The following is a 16,671-nucleotide window of genomic DNA, read 5'->3' as shown; positions in this document are numbered from 1 at the left end:
CACTATAGTTATTATAAAAAAGAGGGATAAAATGTAACGGCAGACATCAGCATCAGTCAAAATTTTATACCAAATAATCCTGCATAGGAGACCACAAATAGGTTGAACTCGATGGACAATTGTCTTTTTTCAACCTTAGATACTATGTTACTATGTTACTATGTAGATAGCATCTCAAGCACAGCATAGGAAATCAACCACAGGAAAAATGTAACCATTCCTTTCACGCATCACCTCTTGAGCTGTTCTCTACTATGGCCTTCCTTCTCCCACATACCCAAAACTAATGGCACTATCCCTATCTAAACTTCAACTCTCTTATCCAGTGGCGTAAGTTTGTCCCAGTTGCCCGGAGGCAAGGAAAATATTGGTGCCCCCCCCTATATATTATATATATATATATATATATATATACACACATTTGCTCCTGCATAGCAAGACTGCAGGTTCTAAGTATATGAAGCTACTACAAAGCCGTTGCAACTAGGCAGATCTATGTAGTGCGCAGCCACACACTACATAGATCTGCTCAGTCACTCACAATGCTGATTATTCTCTGACAATTAATTTGCAAGTGTCATATCCAGGATTAGAACCCACAACCTATTACACTGGAAGCATGCACCTTACTGGTGGAGATATCTGCTCTTGCATAGGAAGTATGAGAATTCTATATGAAGTTACTTGTAACTGTCAGAGAAATAACTTCATATAGTTAGAATTCCCATGCTTCCTTTATAGGAGCAAATAGCTTCATCAGTTAGTTGTCTGCTTCCATTGTATCTATAATAAAGAGGGTGTGATTTGTAAGGTGCAGTGACTAGTGGGGAAGTCGGCTACGGAAGAGACACTGGCTGCTGTCAATTAACTTAATTGATTAATGTCGCTGAATACATGGAACAGGAGGAGAGGTGCCCCCCTTCAAAGCAGGAGCCCGGCGGCAGCTGACTCCGTTGCCTCCCAGAGTTCTGCCTCTGCTCTTATCAACTCCCATTCCTCCACCCTTTGCTGCCTTTTTGTCACCTTCAACTCCCTCTTTCCCCTCCTTTTCCACTCAGCCTTACTCCCTTCTAGTTGCTTTGCCTCTTATTTTACCTCCAAAATTGAAATTCCAGTCCAGTGGGGTTAGACAATGGACCATTAGCAAACTAGGACTATTTCAAAAGAGAAAAGAAAGGAAAAATTAGGGTATCAGTGTCCGTGTGAATACTGAAAGTGTAAATGATGGAGTAAGCTTTGTTACTCAAACATTAACTGCCATGCTACACTAAAGGCTGTGTTTGAAAAATGACAGTTACGAGCTGATTGGTTGGTTCTTTATCAATGAGCAATTTATCACTCCCAAAGGCTTGATAAATCTGGGTGTTAGACTCCTATAGTTTTGAAAACCCATAAACCCAGTTCTGCACTCTAATCAATGACCATTAATGTATCTTTTTTATTTTAGTTTATGTCTTATGCAGTATGCTGTATCTTTTTAAAATCTAACACTTCTAAGAGCCACAAAGTGTTGCATTATTATTGTCCTTTCACTTTTTAGGAGACATGAACAGCATTATTCCATTAACACCATTACAGCACGGAAGATGTATAAAATAGCCATTTTTAACTAGATTCCTGCTGTGTCTTCCATAAACAATCTAAGCCCTAACATACATAAATGAATAAAAATAACACATGAAATGATTTTAATTTTTAAAAATATATAAGTAAAACAAATCATGGGCACAAATTATATACCTCTAAATATGTATGAATGTACATCTTCATGTGGTTTCTACATTGCCATGGTGACCTAAATACTGTATACAAATTTATATTCCTTAAATGTCAAGAACTTAAAGTTTCATATATATGTGTTGTAGCACAAGCTGTATCTGCTTAAAAAGAAATTAGTTCAAGATTAGAAACAAACTCTTATATATAAAAGCACATCAAGAGTAACATGTATCACAGAAAATACTTTAAAGTAAGAGAATGGATGAGTTAACATTTTCTTAAAATAAATAATTGTACTTAAAAAATATAACAAAATATGGTAAAAGGTCACAGTCAGGGCTGCCGTCAGAAATTGTGGAGCCTGGGACTGACTAAATAGACAACCCCCCCCCCCCCCCAAAAAAAAAAGATTCTGCCGCACCACTCAACCACTATTTGATGTCATACATTGTGACGTTACAGTGCAGCGTTGCATATCTGCAGGAATGATTCACGGAGAGCTGATGCACGGGGAAGGCTTGTTTTATGTAGTGCTCCCTGCACATTAGCCTGCTGTTGTTGCACAGCCTCGTGCAGATCTCCATGTATTGGAGGTAGTTGCCAAGGTGGGTCCCCCTCTCTGTAAGGGCCCGGGACTCCAGTCCCTGCAGTCCCCCCCTGATGGCTACCCTGGTCACCTTAATAATACTCATACCTCTCTGCACACATTTGTCATTAGTAGTTATAGAGCATGAGTAATTACAGGGAAGCAGTCAATTGACTGCCTGTCTGGATACAGGTGGTCAGGATACAGACACCGGAATCCTGACACCAGCTGAAATACTGGAATCCTGACCACTGGCTGGTTTCCCCACATGGGTGGCGGTCCATGCCGCCAACCGAGGCGGAATAGAAAGGTCGCAACCAGGTCCAAAGCGTGGCAAGCGCAGTGAGCCAACAAGGGAACATGCTGTGTTCGCCGCCGGGATCCCGGCTGTATCTCACATCACAAATTCCATAGCATGCAATAGCTTAATCTGCAGTTCATGTGAGCTGATAGAGAGTCAATTATATCTACTCAAAGTAAAAAATAAATAAAAATACACTGTGATTACAAAGTGAAGGTCTAAGTTATTCTAGGCATCAGTATATTAATATGTAATAGCTGTAACTAAATGTACAGTAGTCACCTGCATTGGGCTGGTTCACCATGGATCCACTTCCAGTCCATATATGCCGGGACAATGTTTAGAGGCACCCGGTTCTCTGCACTCACACCTGTATTCACCTGCGATGCAGGTAGCGAGTTGTAAAGATCTTGGTACTTTTAAACTTTGTTCTGGCATAAATGGACTGGAAGCAAATCCCCAGTCAGCCAGTCCATCGTTAGTAGTCTCCATATCCATTATGTTGATTAGATATGCCACACAAATGACTGGTTATTACTAAAGTGGCTATATTCAGCAATCTATTTTTTTTTTCTTTTCTTTTCTTAACAATATGTTTTTTTTTACTAAAACAAAATGACTTGGCCAAACCACGCTTTTTACGTAGTGGAAGCTATTTAATAGTTCTCTTTAAAAGAGCTGTTCACATATTTCAATGTTGTCATCTGGTGAATTGTATTGAAAAGGAAATAATATCTTTCCCCTAAACTTGTCAGTTTGACAGTCCAATTTGAGTCTCATATATTTAAAGGTAAAATACATGGTGATGATGATAATCACTATCTCTAATTTGTTGCTGGTTATTAGATGATCCGCATAGCCGTACCAAGTTCCTGTAAATCATAAGTAGACTTAAAAAGAAAATAATTGTGATTTAAATAATGCAACAATAAGAATAGAGCCATGTCCCCTTTTGGAAATCTTTTTATCTTGTATTAAATACAGTATGTTTCTACATCGCGCTGTGTTGAGCGGCGGGAGAGATGTGTGCTGAGCAGTTCGCTCAGCACACATCTCTCCCGAGTATATAGGCCTTACCACATCTACTCCTTTTAGAAGAGGGATGTTGGTACTGTATATGGGGCAAGGACACCAATTGTGAGAAATTCCCACTGTTCTACTCAATTTAATCTTATTATCTTCAGTAAAATATGTGATATTGGATTTCAGGTTAGCGATGCGGCTTTGTAAAGGTGTGTCAACAAAAATAAATTAGATGTGAGGGACCCGGTAACTGAAATTATAGGTCTCCCAGGGAGTGTGATATGTGATACTGTACCTCACAACTGGAATGACAAAAGAAAATAAATATTTTTGTCTCACAGTGCTGGTATCGAAAGATTATTATTCAGTTATGGTATAATTGCTTTTCTACAAATATAAAGAAAATGGTCTCTATGTAAAACTGAATCTTTCACAAATAGATCTTTTCATAAAATATAAAAAGCCAGTAAAATCTTTTTCATATATGAGTCCAAATGTGCAAATAGCAATTGTTGTTAGAATAAAGACAAATTCATTCTCACACTATAATGTACAGTAAATTACTGTGAAAAACTAATTTTTTTCTTAATGCCAGGCTTATTACTAGTAATATTTAGTTTCTTTTTCCCCACTGATTATAGTAGCTGTACTGTACTGTGCATACTTTATGTAATCTTTCTTTTGCAAATCAGTCATATTGTGTGTGTTTTTGTGATAACATACCTACTGTACAGTGTTTTTACCTGACGTTAAGGATTTATTTTATGTCAGCCTTATTTATTAGTAATATTTTGATTATTTTTTTGTTCTCCCTATCTGACATAAAGTATTGCTTTATAACGGGCATTCAATATCCTCCTTCTAAAAATATATTGTCACCTCCACTGCCAACAGCAACAACAACTGCAGTACAGAGAGTGCTTTTACAGGTCATGTGTAAGCCTCTTTGGGATTTCAGACAGAGGTAATGTGCCACCTACATGTCATCATGCAGACTCTGCAGATTATACTAAATGATGTAGAGCTTATGAATGCATGTCAATACCTCCACTAAATACATTTGTCACTGTGTTAGATTTCTGTGCATTTGGCTCACTCCAGACCACAGTAGTTGTGGCCGGTGTAGTATGGTTTGCCGGCAGTCGGGGTCCCGGCGACCAGCATACCTGCACCGGAATCCCAACCGCCGGCATACCGACAACTGGGTGAGCGCAAATGAGCCCCTTACGGGCTCGCAGCACTCACCACGCTGCGGGCACGGTGGCGCGCTATGTGCGCCACACTATCTATTCTCCCTCCAGGGGGGTCGTGGACCCCCAAAAGGGAGAAAAGATGTTGGTATGCCGGCAGTCGGGATTCCGGCGCCAGTATGGTGGTCGCCGGGAGCCCGGCCGCCGGCAACCTGAAGACCACCCAGTTGGGGCAGCAGGAGTGTCCCAGACTCTGCTCTTAGGGGGTAATTCAGGGTTGATCGCAGCAGCAAATTTGTTAGCAGTTGGGCAAAACCATGGGGGTCATTCCGAGTTGTTCATTCGTTATTTTTTTCTCGCAACGGAGCGATTAGTTGCTAATGCGCATGCGCAATGTCCGCAGTGCGACTGCGCCAAGTAAATTTGCTATGCAGTTAGGAATTTTACTCACGGCATTATGAGGTTTTTTCTTCGTTCTGGTGATCGTAATGTGATTGACAGGAAGTGGGTGTTTCTGGGCGGAAACTGTCCGTTTTATGGGAGTGTGTGAAAAAACGCTACCATTTCTGGGAAAAACGCGGGAGTGGCTGGAGAAACGGAGGAGTGTCTGGGCGAACGCTGGGTGTGTTTGTGACGTCAAACCAGGAACGACAAGCACTGAACTGATCGCACTGGAAGAGTAAGTCTCAAGCTACTCAGAAACTGCACAGAGAAGTCTTTTCGCAATATTGCGAATCTTTCGTTCGCAATTTTGATAAGCTAAGATGCACTCCCAGTAGGCGGTGGCTTAGCGTGTACAAAGCTGCTAAAAGCAGCTTGCGAGCGAACAACTCGGAATGAGGGCCCATGTGCCCTGCAGGTGTGGCAGATATATCATTTGCAGAGAGAGTTAGATTTGGGTGGTTTATTTTGTTTCTGTGCAGGGTAAATACTGGCTGCTTTATTTTTACACTGCAATTTAGATTTCAGTTTGAACACACCTCACCCAAATCTAAGTCTCTCTGCACATGTTATATCTGTGTCCCGTCCCCCCCCCTGCAGTGCACATGGGGGTCATTCCGAGTTGTTCGCTCGCTAGCAGTTTTTAGCATCCGTGCAAACGCTATGCCGCCTCCCACTGGGAGTGTATTTTAGCTCAGCAGAAGTGCGAGCGAAAGGATCGCAGAGCAGTAGCATAATTTTTTTGTGCAGTTTTAGAGTAGCTCAATACCTACTCAACGCTTGCGATGACTTCAGACTGTTCAGTTCCTGTTTTGACGTCACAAACACGCCCTGTGTTCGCCCAGCCACGCCTGCGTTTTTCCAGGCACACCTGCGTTTTTTTGAACACTCCCTGAAAACGGTCAGTTGACACCCAGAAACGCCCACTTCATGTCAATCACTCTGCGGCCAGCAGTGCGACTGAAATGCTTCGCTAGATGTGAAACTACATAGTTCGTTGTAATAGTACATCTCGCGTGCGCATTGCGCCGCATACGCATGCGCAGAAGTGCATTTTTTTTGTCTCACCGCTGCACAGTGAACGAATGCAGCTAGCGATCAACTCGGAATGACCACCATGGTTTTGCCCAACTGCTAACAAATTTGTTGCTGCGACCAACTCTAAATTACCCCCTCAGTCAGATACAGTACTTTTGTCACGCATCAGTTTGTATAATTTGCCATAGGATAAGCAAACACTTTTGTCAATAAAGCAATAATACAGGTTGAGTATCCCATATCCAAATATTCCGAAATACGGAATATTCCGAAATACGGAATATTTTGATTGAGAGTGAGATAGTGAAATCTTTGTTTTCTGATGGCTTAATGTACACAAATTTTGTTTAATACAAAAAGTTATAAAAAATATTGTATTAATTAGGTTTTCAATTTTGATAATGGCAAGCATTTCAATCTGTGATTTCCCTAATGCACATTTAAATAGCATAATTAGTAATTGTTTCTGCTTTTTTTTTAAGTAAACTTTACTGTACATGTGTGCACATCAATTCTTCCTATAAATGAAAATATAGTAAAGTCCGAGATAGCACTCAAAAATGGCAATCAGATGGTGAACAGGTCAGAAAGGGTTACTATATACACACTCAATTCATCCTAACAGGTGTGGTTTGTGCTCAACAGCCATTTCAGTTTTCCTCAGGGGCTTACGGGAAAAACTGCCCCTGAGTAAAACTGACAGAGCTCAGTCGAAATGGCTGTCGGCACCTACCACCATGCCACTGTATATGTATGACATGTTTTTGAAATAACCACCACCCATGAAAACTGAATGTGAGTGCCGGTCTTTCACCTGTGAGGAGGAGGTGATTGTGATTATAAAATCAAATATAAATGTCTTTTAGTGGTTGGGTGGTTTGTTTAGTTAAGAGTTTTTGTGATCCCCCAGCATACCGATTAATAAAAGGCTGCAATTGCAAATATATCAGTGGGAAAGTTTGCTAAACAGGACCTGCTGTTCCTAACTGAAATCATGAACAGATACATACTGTACTGTATACATTGAGATATCTGTCATTAGTAATACCCTGAAAGATAAGGCCTATAAAGCCACTGAATAGCACACATTATAAGCGGGCAGCAAGGTGTTTTTTTATGGTACTCAACAGTACACAGTACAGATACCATTTTTATATAATTTTTAGTTCTTTTACCTACTTCTAGAAACAGTGAAAAAAATGGGGAAAAAATTTCAGATATGAATAAAATAAATGTATGAAACCTTGTCCACAGTATGGAAGCTACTATACATCTTGTTTTACCTTGTCACTTTAGACGAGTACCAGTATGTTTCCCCTGAGTAACAAAAACTTAGATAACTTTATAATGTTGTATTTAAAAATCCCACTCACTCCCTCAAAGTGGGGAATTCAATAAAATGTGCTATTGAATAGTGCTGGGAATGAGTTTCCATAGCTATTTAATTAGCTGTGCTGTAAACTCCCGACTAGGGTATTTCTCTGGAGGTTCAAGCGGAAATCGGACAAACTTGTGCTGCATTGTGAGTTGTGGGTTTATCACCCGTGCTAATAGCATCACGCCCGACATTTGCAGGCAAGTCGGAGAATGCCTTTTACTGAGACTAAACAGCATTTTACAGGTGCAGTATCCTGCATCTCCTAACTTAAGTGGTGTATGTAATGCGGCTAATTGAATATCTTTGGGCACTCCCAAAAAGACTGCTCAAAAGTTTTACAGTGCAAGTATGTAGGCATAGTCAAATAAAATTCAAAATGTGAGTGTTGTAGAAAAGACATTGGTTGTTTTATTGTTTTTATCTTGGTCGTAACTGTGCATTACACATTTGTGTTTGTTAAACAAAAAAAAATACTGAAAAAGACAAACTATCAAAAAGTAGCAATGCAGAGAGCAGGCTGAAAGGTGAGATGACCCAAGCCTAACTACACTAAATTACCTCATGAAAAAGGGTCATGAAGGATTGCCTCGGCCATGTACTGCAATATGTTGAGTGGTTCAAAAACATGTAATACTGTATTAAAAATAAACAAATATAGTTTTTATTATTATTGGGGGGAAAAACACAATTTATGTTCACTTCAGTATATAATTATATTTGTCAGCAAACTTGTTCGGGGCCACCTTCTTTGTTCCATAAATGAATTCTGTTAAAATACTTGTATCTTGTTGGGTTTTGTAATAGATTTAATGATAAAATGGTTTTTAGTATTACATTACTATATAACCTGTTTCTGCAGTTTTGCCCATGTACACATACAGTACATTTTGTTTCTGTAATTAAAAATGATATTTATATCCAGGTAAGAGCATGGTTTTGTTTTTGCCCCCGAGGTTTGTGCATCAGAACAACACACTTTCCATGTTCGCTAAGATTAAATGTGACCTGGCGAGATGGAAGTCCCATATCATATCCTGGCTGGGTAGGATAGTTGCCCTCAAAATGACAGTTACGCCGCAACTTCTCTACCTCTTTCAAACTTTACCTGTCAAGGTCCCGGAGAGGATCCTTAGGGATGCCCAGACCTCATTTGTTAAGTTTGTATGGAACGATAAACCTCCAAGAGTAGCTTTTGCAGTTCTTTGACTCCCTCGTTCCACAGGTGGCCGGGGATTCCCGGATGTCAGGTTTTATTACCTGGCTAGTACCCTGAGCCAAATACTGGCTTCCTTTGTGCCCCGTGGCTCTATTGCCTGGGTGGACATGGTGGCTCTCTTCTTGGGTATCCGTTCATTGGCTTCACTTTGGGGTCTAGGCAAACCGTACCAGCTCACTCTGGCGGACTCTTCTCCTCTCAAATTCCATCTATATATCTAGCATAACTCCCTCACGAAATATGAACTGTCCTCCCCCTGCTCCCCTCTCACCCCCCTATGGGATAATCCTACTTTTCCCGCTGGGGTTTCAACCCTTCGTTTCACCCCTTGGTTTAGTGCGGTAGTTCATGTGGTACATGATCTCTACCTCCGGGACCGCTGGATGACGATAACCGATATCAAATGTAAGTTTTCCACTCTCTGCCCTCCCTTCTTTGAATATTTCCAGATCCGACACTTCCTATTCTCCCTACCTCAACCCGAAGCTCAGCGGGATCTTACCCCCTTTGAATCTCTTTGCACCACAAAACCTATATGTAGAGGGCTAATTTCGCTAATATACTCAATGTTAGTTGGGGCTTCCTCGGGCCCGCAGACTCGCCATGAACGGGAGTGGGAGAGGGAACTGGGCCCCCCCGCCGGTTGATGCCTGTTGGGAGGAGGTACGAGAGGGTATTGCTAAAAGCTCTATCTCAACTCGACTTAAGGAAACATCCTATAAACGGTATTACCGGTGGTATTATACCCCGGATAAATTGTCTAGGATGTTCCCTTCTGCCACCCCAGTTTGCTGGCGAGGATGTGGATATCGGGGAACCCTCTTCCATATTTGGTGGACCTGCCCCCGTATAGCTCACTTTTGGAATAAGGTCCTTGACTTGTTGAAGTCCCTCTCTGGCCTTCCCCTCGCGTTGGACCCTTCGGTATTTTTGTTGGCGTGGCCGTACCCGGATCTTGACCCGCTCCTGAATAAGCTGTTTTCCCATATAGTGGTGGCAGCTAAATCCTTGATAGCCAAGAACTGGAAGTCTCCCGATGCCCCTACTGTTTCTGCGCTAAATATTTACATTTGGTTTGAGGCTAACATGGAAAGGATCACTTATTATCTGCATGACTGTCCACACAAATTTGAACTCATATGGAGTCCTTGGTTGCTTAAGATGTCCCCCCCTACTTGATACCCTTACTGCCCCCCTGTTCGGACCTTCTGGATCTGTCCGCCATGCTGCACCTGGCTCCTCCCTCTGGGCGCTTACCTACCGTTCCTAGCAGTCTCTCGGTGGATAGGTAGCAACTTTTTTAAATGTACATCTGTATACTGTTATATTTATACACTGCATATTGATATGTTTGGTATAACTTTCAACGTATGGCTTAGTTCGGCCTGGTTTGGCTTGATTGTGTTTGCCCTTTTCTCCTTCTCCTCCCCTCCCCGTTTCCTCCTTTCCCTCTTCTGCTGCTCCCTTTCATTTTCTTCCCTGTCTGTCTGTTGTCCCCCCCTCCCCCTTGTGGGATCTCCCCCCCCCCTTCTTATGTGTTGAATTTATTCTTGAAATATCTTTAGGAGAACTTTTTGTACTTTGTTGTACGCCTAATTGTATTTTGCGCACTTGATTGTTTCTCCTATTATAAATAAAGAGTTTAAAAAAAAAAAACAACACACTTTCAACTGCTGTGGGACTGGCTGTTGTCTTAAAATTATAGAGATATGTTCCAAATGTGTGATTTCTGTTTTATGAATTGTTTAGTATATGCAAATGTGATTGCACTATGTCTTTTTATGTCTTGCCCTTCAGCTCCACTAAAGAAGATTAGGCATATGGAAAGCGGCCCATTAAATATTTTTGAATAATCAGGAAACCTTTATATATTTCACAATTTGGTATTGAACCATTTAATTGTCTTTATTGCACGTTGGTGGATGTTGATACACGATTGCACCTTGGGTTGTGGGGGGGGGGGGTTTCTTCAGATTTTGGATGTAGTCTTGCTGTCATTCTGTAATGGGGATATGACTAGGCACTAGATTTTTTGCACTTTAATTTTCAATGTTGTGAAACTATTGATTGTATTTGACTTATGTTATCGTCAGCTAATCAGGGAAGCACCAATAGCTTTATTCATACTGGAAAGTGCGTTTCCATTTGATACAGAATGATCTTTGTAGCCATCTCATAGGTGAGACCTGGGAACAGGGTTGGACTGGCCCCCATCTCATGGGTGAGACCTGGGAACAGGGTTGGACTGGCCCACAGGGGTACAGGGGAAACCACCGGTGGGCCCCACTGCCTGCCTTCCTCTCCCACCCCCCACCTCTTCCTCTAGGGATGAGGTTAAGGACTGTACACTTATATACATATACATGTTTTATATTATACTGCACAGGACTATGGTGTATTTTCTACAGTACATTGCTGTTACTGCTAGTGCATGCATGAGACTGTACCAGATTCGTATTTACTATATATATTTATCAAAGGGTCCAGACCATGCACTCTCTAATAGTTAGGCAAACCAATGTGGTGGCTTACCACACCCCTTCTGGATACTGGCCACACCCCTATACATGGGCACCAACCACTGCATCCCCCCGGTGGGCCCTTAATGCCCCAGTCTGACACTGCCTGGGAACATTGTGATGGAAAGATCCAGTGATCTACCAAAATAATGAATATGGTTCCCTGGCATCACCATGCGGTGTCAGGGTTAGGAGATCTGCCTAAATTGTTTTTTGTCACCTTCATAATTATTGCAAATTATTCATTAAAACTGTAACCTTAATTCACCAATCAATGTGTCGGAGTCTTTATTTCTGGGTTTATTTGTGGTATGGGAGACAATGGGGGTAATTCAGACCTGATCGCTCACTAGCGTTTTTTGCAGTGCTGCGATCAGGTCAGAACTGCACATGCGTATGCACCGCAATGCACAGGCACGTCGCACAGGTACAAAGCGGATTGTTGCTGTGCGACGGGTTTTACGAAGAATCCATTCGTACAGCCGATTGCAAGGAAATTGAAAGGAAGAGGGCGTTTGTGGGTGTCAACTGACCGTTTTCAGGGAGTGGTTGGAAAAACACAGGCGTTCCCAAGCGTTTGCAGGGCGGGTGTCTGACGTCAATTCCGGTCCCTGACAGGCTGAAGTGATCGCAGCGGCTGAGTAAGTCCTGGGCAACTCAGAAATTGCACAAAGTTTATTTGTACTGCTCGGCTGCACATGCATTCGCACACTTGCACAGCTAGAATACACTCCCCAGTAGGCGGCGACTATCTGATCGCAGCGCTGCAAAAAACTGCTAGTGAGCGATCAGGTCTGAATTAGGCCCCATGTCTATTAGACATTATGGGAATAGAAGATAAGCTATATGAATTATGTTATGGTTAGAGATGTGTGCCTGCCCATTTTTTGCTAGTTTTGGTTCTAATTTGTCTGATGGTTTTGGTTTCTCCAAAAGCACCTCACTGGTTTTGGTTTTGGATCTGGATTTTTGTTTTAAATAAAATTATAAAAACAGCTAAAATCATGTTATTTATCAATCCAAACCGAATCCAAAACCCAAAATTTAGATTTAAAATCCAAAATCCGAATCGTGGCAAGATCTGAATAGGGACTCGGCTAGTATCTTCTCCGGAAATCTGACAGGATTTTTGATATTGTTCAGATCCACAAAATTCAGGTGATATCTGGAGAACCAAACCGCTCTAGTTATGGTATGGATAATCATTTACAGGAGGGTTAACTAAACACATCCTGTTACTATTCTCAGTATGCTGATCCCTCCTACTGTACCTTGACTCTTCGTGCCCACTTAGTGCAATCTAACACTGAAAGTGTACAGTATATGAAACAAAACAGAACTTAACATGGAAAAAAAACTGCGGCTGCTGCATCACAGCACTTTGTACGCATCACGACTTAGATGCATTTTTGTAAAAAAAATATGGTACCTGACTGGGCTTGAGGGTCTTTTTGGCACAACTGCAGCAAAGATGTATGAGGTCACAGCTGTATGTCAATTTCAATTACCACACACAGAAGAACAAGTAAAGCACAAACCATCTGCAATACTGGGTGTGAGAGAGATGCATAGCTCTATTTATTCTCTATTAAACAGCAATTCAGGGAGTTCTCCTGCCTACAGAATCCTATTCTGGATGGTGACTATGCCCTGTTATGGTTCCGGGCCCAAACGATCTGCTCCATGTCTCTTTTACCACCTGGGAGTAGTGCCTCTTCTCTCTGCCACTAGTGCCATCTTGGGACCATTTAGACTGGCTGGCCTCCAAATAAGCGCCAGCAGGGCTCACTGTCCACAGAGCTTTCAATCCTCCACCTAGATCTCCCTCCAGACTACCTGCCACCGGCTCTCCTGTAGGAAGCACACAAACTGGACCTCGAACCCCGTGATACCCAAAAACCAGAGCCCAGTATTGCTATCACTGCAACCTTTCCCCTCAATCAGCCTGTCTCCTGATTCCTACAGCAGTAGGGATCCTTGCAGCAGCACCATAAAGCCATAGGTGAGCGATTAGAACCCCAATTTTAGTACCATTAGTAATCAGCTGAGTGTGGACGATTATATGGGCACCTCTGGAAGACCTCTGACTGATTCCAATTCAGCATCTCACTGCACCAGGACCCATGAGACTTGTCAATTTTCTTACCTGCTTCTGTGCAATACTTTAGAAATCAGAATTAATCCCTATGCGCCCTCAATGTTAAATGGTGTAATATCCCCAGGAAACAATCAACACTGTTAAGGAAACTCTGTACTGCTAAGGCAGATATTGCCTTTCTTCAAGAGACCCATTTCCAATTCCACTACTCTCCAAAACTTAGTAATTATTATTATTATTATTATTATCTCCAAGTTTTTTGCAATAATATTTCTGCCCAAAAATCCCTGGGCGTTGCAATTCTAGTCTCCCACCAGTTGCCTGTTACTGAAGTCTCACACCATATCTTGGAAGATGGTAAAGGTCAGGTCTTTAGATATAGGATCTTTGGCCAGCCATACAATTTTTACAACCTATATGCTCTGAATCAGCTCCAGCCACAATTCCTCGGCAAGATGCTATGACTTCTTGAACCACTGAGAGATGGGTTACTATTTATTAGCTGTAATTTTAATTGGTCCTTAGACCCTGTTCTAGATTGCTTCTCTACTATGTCTAATTTCCCACTCCTCCTCCACCACCACCACCACCACCACCACCACCACCACCACCACCACCACCACCACCACAGAGTTTTTCAAGATTTTCATGCTTATCAGTTTGGTGATATCTGGAGTCTGCATCATCCTCAAGACTAAGATTGTACCTTCTACTCTCCACCACATCCCACATATTCTAGGACACAGGCATTTATATTTATATATGAGTAGTGTCATTGGTCAAATTGCATGGTCTAACCATGCTTCAGTCCTGGTACAGTTACAGTGACATGTTCTTTTCCCCAGACACTGGTCCTGGAGGATTAAAGAGGCTATCTGGAATGTTCCTACTTTTTCAGCTGAGTTGGGCAAATCAATATACTTTATAACTAAATAGCTCTGAATTATACTCTGGATAACTCTGGGATAATGGTGTGGGAGGCATATAAATGTGTCATTCAGAGAAAATTCATTCAAATGGGCTCCCTACTTAAGAAGCAGACAGAAGCCTGGTAAACTTCAACTTTGGGAAACTTACACAACTGGACAGCACATAAAACTACTTTTATCTGCAAGCCCTTGTACAGAATTATCCAAAATACAAATGGCTCTCAATAAACTCATTCATGATTTGCCAATGTTAGATACAGTATGTATATGTATAAACTCAGGTAATTTTTAGGGGGTAATTAAACAAGCAAAATGCTTGTAAGAGCTCTAGGGGCCCAAATATCCCACACTTATGTACATTCTATCTCAGCAGATGGTGGGAAAAGTGTCTTCATCTTTGACACGACTTTAGAGGCCTTTAAAACTTACTACATTAACTTCTATGATCTGTGGAAAGACTCTCCCCCTTCATATGTGGGTTCTCTTCAGGATAGGGTGAGGAATTTCCTTTTATTCATGAACTACTCTTGGTTCACCAAGGAGGCAAACTTTACCTAGAAATGCCTTTTACTATCGAAGAGCTGGAGATGGCTCTCTCTTCTTCCCCTAGTGGGAAGCGCCTTGTTCCTGTTGGGTACTCATTCAGTTACTACTTTCATACATCCCTTATGCCTCTTTTTCCAAAGGCCTGCAATACAGTGATGGCTGAAGACACTTTTTCTCCTCAAGCACTTGAGGTTCACATTTTCATAATTCCTAAGGAGGGCATGGACCCGACCCACTTCTTAAGATATAGGTCAATTTTGCTTCTAAACTTGGACTTTAAGCTGTTTCCTAAATAGAAGGGCAATTATTTAAATGCCCTTTTTTATGACTGGTCTGTTATTGGGAGAGAAGCAATAGACAACACAACCCAAATTATTGACATTAAACATTATGTACAGACTAGAAAACCTGGGTGGTCTGGTTGTCTACAGATGCGGAGAAGGTGTCTGATCGAGTCCTCAAGAACCTGGATCTGGCTCCGCATTGTTTCCATAGGATTTCTGTCCTATATAATTCTCCCTCAGCCAGGGTCAGGATCAATGGCGTCCTCTCTGAACATTTTGCAGTTCAAAATGGTTCAAGACAGGGATGTCCATTTCCCTCCTGCTTTTTGTCCTTTGTGTAGAGGCTCTGGTGAGAGTGATCAGTGTGATTTCTGACATTGCAGGGGATTCCGATTTGGGAGACAGATTACAAACAAGAGTATCCCTATTTGCTAATAATCTCCTTGCCTTGATCTCTAATTCTTTAATGTAACTCTCTCCACTTAGATTTTCAGAGATTTAGTGATCTATTAAATGTCAAAATCAATTGAATTAAGTCTGTAGCTTTAAACATTTTCACATCAGTACATCTAATTGAGAGTTTTAGGATGGCTTACCCTTTTCATTGGCACCCTTCCCAGTCCCGTTACGTCAGGGTCACTTTGATGAAAGATAATGCTAACTTGTTTTACCTTAATTTTTTGCCGTTGCTGGCCAAATTCAAAACAGATCCTCACAAGTCGTCATAATTGGACCTGTCCTTCTTGGGGAAACATATCACTGTTAAAATTAACATCCTCCTGAAGGTTTTATATCTGTTTAAGACCATTCCCATACCTGTTCCTATCTCTTTTTTTTTTTTCTTTCAGGAAATGCAGGGGATGGTTAGGATATTCAATTGAGGCAATAAGAGGCCACAGTTCACTAGGTGATTCTCATTAAATGTCACTCTGAAAGTGGTTTTTAGCTAACACATTTCCTCAGTTGTTATCACTCACACATCTGGCATGAGTTTTTAGATGTCTTGTGTACCTCCTCTCAAGCAAGCCTCAAATCTGCTGGTGCCCCCTCCCATGTATTACAATATTTGCTCAGGATCCTTAGGCTCAGATATCCCACACTTGACCCTATGCTACAATGTTGGAAACAACTCAGACATATTTTCCAACTTTCACCTCGTATGTCTGCACCTTATAGTGACCAGTGCTGATTTTCCCCTGCGGATTTCTCCTACCCACCCAGGATGTATCCTGACTTGGACAATGGAGTCTCTTCATTTTCAAATCTCCAAGGCTCTCTCGACCTTCTCTTACAATCCTTCAGGATATTTCTCCAATTAAGACACTTTATTTAGTCCTTAACTAGTTATCAATTGCTTCATCGGCCTCCCTCTCCCTTTGAGGCCGCCTGCATAACTAAAACCC

This window comes from Pseudophryne corroboree, chromosome 2, assembly GCF_028390025.1.
Source record: "Pseudophryne corroboree isolate aPseCor3 chromosome 2, aPseCor3.hap2, whole genome shotgun sequence".
Classification (NCBI taxonomy): Eukaryota; Metazoa; Chordata; class Amphibia; order Anura; family Myobatrachidae; genus Pseudophryne; species Pseudophryne corroboree.
The sequence above is the reverse complement of the archived record's forward strand: the minus strand, read 5'-3'. Positions refer to the sequence as shown.